A 4,391-nucleotide genomic window follows, 5' to 3' on the forward strand; every position below is an offset into this window, starting at 1 on the left:
CTCATGTCTTTACTTTGCAGGGGCGCTCGCTTTATTTTAAGTTTATTGTCGTTTTTACTAATCAGTGTTTCAGGTGGGCGTTGCAGAAACTTCCTTTGTACATTTTTTGTTTGCTGTATTTGTCTCTTCCAATATGCCAATATGCCCAACTCCACCTGTCCCGCCCCCTGCTCAGGCGCAGCCACCGCCACACAGCTAGTGCAGATGTTTCAGTTCCATACTCACCAAATCTCCACGTTACTAAACACAGTGCAGCAGCTACTGGCCAACGCAGCGTGCCCGACAGAACATGCACAGCTTACTGCAGCTGCTATGCCACCTTTTCGACAATTTTGTGGACACGAAGAGGAATGGCTTGAGTGGTTGGCCCAGTTCGAATCGCATCTCATCGCCCACAACGTTCCAGGTGCTGTGAAACTTCCTTATGTATTACCCAGTGCAGTGTTCAGGTTAATTAAAAAACTTTCCTAAAGCCACTCCGAGTGAACTTGTGTATGACAGTGTTATCGCCTCACTAACTATTATGACCAACAAGTGAATGAGGTAGCAGCTTGGTTCAAATGGCTCTGAGCACTGTGGGACTTAACATCGAGGTCATCAGTCCCCTATAACTTAGAACTACTTAAACCTAATTAACCTAAGGACATCACACACATCCATGTACGAGGCAGGATTCGAACCTGCGACCGTAGCAGTCGCGCGGTTCGGACTGAAGCGCCTAGAACCGCACGGCCACCGCGGCCGGCTAGCAGCTAGGTGTCAGTTCTATTTTTGCAAAAAGTGGTCAGAACAAACTTATCGCGAGTGGGTAACGGATTTGCAGGGTGTGACAAGGAAATTCAAATTACAATCTGCTTGCGGTGCTTTATACTCCAATGTTATGTTGCATGATGTGATCGTGTATAATGTGTCTGAAGTCAAAATCAGAAATTTTGAAACAGTCCGATCCATCATTTCAGTAGGTAGTGAAAATACTGGATTGGAACGATTCCGGTGCCTTGTCGGTTCATACATTTGAGCAGCCAGCTATTTGTCGGGTTGAGTCCCTTACTTGTGATCGCCCCATTCCACACCGGCGGCGTCCACTCAGAGTAAACACTTGTCCACGCCATATAAGCACTTCACTAAACAGGCGGCTACCCAGGCAAACAGAATTAAGCCGTGTCCTCGCTGTTATACACGGCACAAACACCAAGAGTACCCCTTCCGACAAGCTCAGTGTTACGCTTGTGGTAGTAAAAGCCATGTGCAATCCGTAGGTTTGCAATGGAACAAACATAAGAATTCAACCCATTCTCAAAAATTTAGTAACTAGGCCCATGTCATTAATGCATTATAGTCAAAGTCTGCATCTAACAAGCGTGCAGTTTCGTCAGTGATATGTCAGTCAAACAAACTTTTTGTTCATTTACTTATTTGTAGGAAACGTGTGAAATTTCAGTTGGACGAGGTTGCCTCTGTCACATTGTTCGATCGTCACACATATGAACGGGTAGGCTCTCCATGCCTGTCTAAAATTAGCACGCAACTGACAGCTTATAAAGGACAAGACATTTCTGTTCTCAGAACATGTACTTTGCCTGCAATGTATAGCTTGCATACATGAACAGTGATATTTACAGTGCCAAAATCACGCGAGTGTGAGAACCTATTTGGTCTTGATTCTTTTGACTTGTTTGGCTTTAACTTTCAAGACAATGTGTTGTCAGCGTCTGATTTCAATGCAAAAGATTGTAGATAGCTTGCTAAAGGAATTACCAGAACTCTTTCCTGAGGGTTTAGGCAAAGCTAACATTTTTGTTGCACATATTACGCTGTAAGACAATACTCAGCCAAAATTTTGCTGGACCAGAACTGTTCCCATTGCATTATGGGACAAAGTGGTGGCTGAACTTAAAGAATTACAAGATAACGGAGCTATTGCGCCCACACAAGCTAGTCAATGGGCAAGTCCACTGGCTTTGCTCCCTAGAACTTCAGGTCGTATTTCTCTCTGCGTTGACTTTAAGTTTATAGTCAACCCACAAACTGTGATTGATACTTATCCATCACCACGACCAAAGGATCTTATGGACAAATTAGGCGCTGGACGCTACTTTTCACAAACTGATTTGCGCGACGCGTATCGTCAAATACCGCGCGATGAAGAATCTCAAAAAGTGTGTGTAGTGAATACTTATTTGGACTTGTTTAAATATTTGCGTTTGCCTTTTGGCAGTGCTTCCGCGCCAGCCATTTTAACGGTATTTGGAACAGCTGACTGCACAAGTGACAAACTGATCAAACTATTTGAACGATATTGTCGTAGCAGGTTGTACCCCAGAAGAACACATTGCAAATTTACGTTCTTTGTTTTGTATGTTATCTGAGGCAGGACTAAGGTGCAGACTGGACAAGTGCAGATTTGATTAAAAACTGAGTTGCAGTATCTTCGTCATGTCATAAACAGTCAAGGGGTATATCCTCTTCTGTCGCATTTGTTAGCCACACGCGACTTGCCAGTTCCTCGCAATATTACAAAATTGTAGTCAGTTTCAGGAAAAATGAACTATTCGGTTCGTACCAAATGCTGCACAAATAGCAGCTCCATTGCTTCGCTTGCATCGCAAGGATGTCTCCTTTGTTTGGACAGACGAGTGCCAACTAGCTTTTCAGCAGCTTAAAGATGAATTGCTAAGTGATAGATTTTTAGTTCACTTTGATCATGAAAAACCAGTTGTATTGCATGTTGACGCTTCTTCTTACGGAATCTGTGCAGAGCTTTCGCACAGAATAGGTGATAAACTCAGACCTATTGCTTTCGCATCCAAAGCGTTGTCCAAAGCTCAGTATAACTTGGCTCTAAGCACTATGGGACTTAACATCTGAGGTCATCCGTCCCGCAGACTTAGAACTACTTAAACCTAACTAACCTAAGAACATCACACACATCCATGCCCGAGGCAAGATTCGAACCTGCGACCGCAGTAGCAGCGCGGTTCCGTCAGTGTAACTATTCACAAATTGAGAAAGAGGCATTGGCTATTGTGTTTAGCGTCATCAAATTTCACCACTATTTGTATGGCAGAAAATTCTACTTAGTAACGGATCACAAGCGTTTGCAGTCGTTGTTTCATCTGACGAAACCGGTTCCTGCATGAACTGCCCAAAAATTGCAAAGATGGGCTTTGTTGTTGTGTCAGTACGAGTAAGAGATTGTATGTCCTCTGACAGCTCAACATGGTAATGCGGACGCACTTTCACATCTTCCGATTGGCCCTGATACAGACTTTGACGCTTTTTCTGCATCTTGTCACATCCATGCTCAGGATTCTGCCTTGCTTCATTTACGCTAAAGAAGAGGAAAACTGCACAGGCCACGGAAACTGATCCAGATTTGAACACTTTGCTAATATACATTCGCACATCTTGACCTCGTTCCTTGCATAGCATAAAGAACTCTGTAGTGCGCCTATACTTTGCACGTCGGCATAGCCTTGCTATAGAGAAAGATGTAATACTTCCTCTAAATGACAGTGGGCAGTCACGTGTGTTGATCCCTAAGGCTTTGTAAAAAGAAGTGTTGCAGTTACTTTACCAAGAACACTGGGGGATTGTTCGTATGAAACTGTTAGTGCGCCGACACTTCACTTTGCAGTATATGGACGCCCAAATAGAACAAATGACGTCACATTGTCACGCATGTGGCGCAAATCAGTCCGATTCGCCACAAAAATTCTTTGCGTAGCCTAAGTCGCAATCGTAATGACGAAGCATGCACATAGACTTTGCGGGACCTGTGGGGAACACACGTTCGTTGATTGTGGTTGACTCGTATAGCAAGTTTCCTTTTGCTGTGCCAATGAACTCGACAAAGCCACATAGCACAATTCAGGTGTTATCGAGTTTTTGCCTCGAAGGATTACCTGAAGTAATAGTGTTAGACAACGGGCCCTAGTTCGTCACATGAATTTCAAACATTCTGTGAGCACAATGGCATACAGCAACCGTTCCATCCAGTCAAACGGCGAAGCGGAACGTTTTGTCAGAACCTTCAAGCATCAGATGGCCAAACTTCGCTCCGCACGAGATGGACCATCACCGGCGGAATTGCTTCACGTCCCGCCATCACACACTGCTCCACCCTCGTCAGCATCCAGTGCCAAAGGAAGTCCGCAAGTATCGCTTCGCGCCGCATAATATTGTCTTTTACAGAGTTTTTAGCGGCAGCAGACGATAGGCGCGAGGGGAGATCGTCCGTCGACTTGGCGCTTGCATGTATCTTATTTCAGGTTCCGATGGTTTGCAGCGCCGCCATCAAACTAAACTTCGCCTTTGCCATGTACACGACGGTCTTTTAGTCTTTCTTACCTCAGATTAACGTGTCCAGAGGACAGCGCGGCCACAGCAGT

The sequence above is a fragment of the Schistocerca serialis genome, chromosome 1 (genome assembly GCF_023864345.2).
Source record: "Schistocerca serialis cubense isolate TAMUIC-IGC-003099 chromosome 1, iqSchSeri2.2, whole genome shotgun sequence".
NCBI classification, from domain to species: domain Eukaryota; kingdom Metazoa; phylum Arthropoda; class Insecta; order Orthoptera; family Acrididae; genus Schistocerca; species Schistocerca serialis.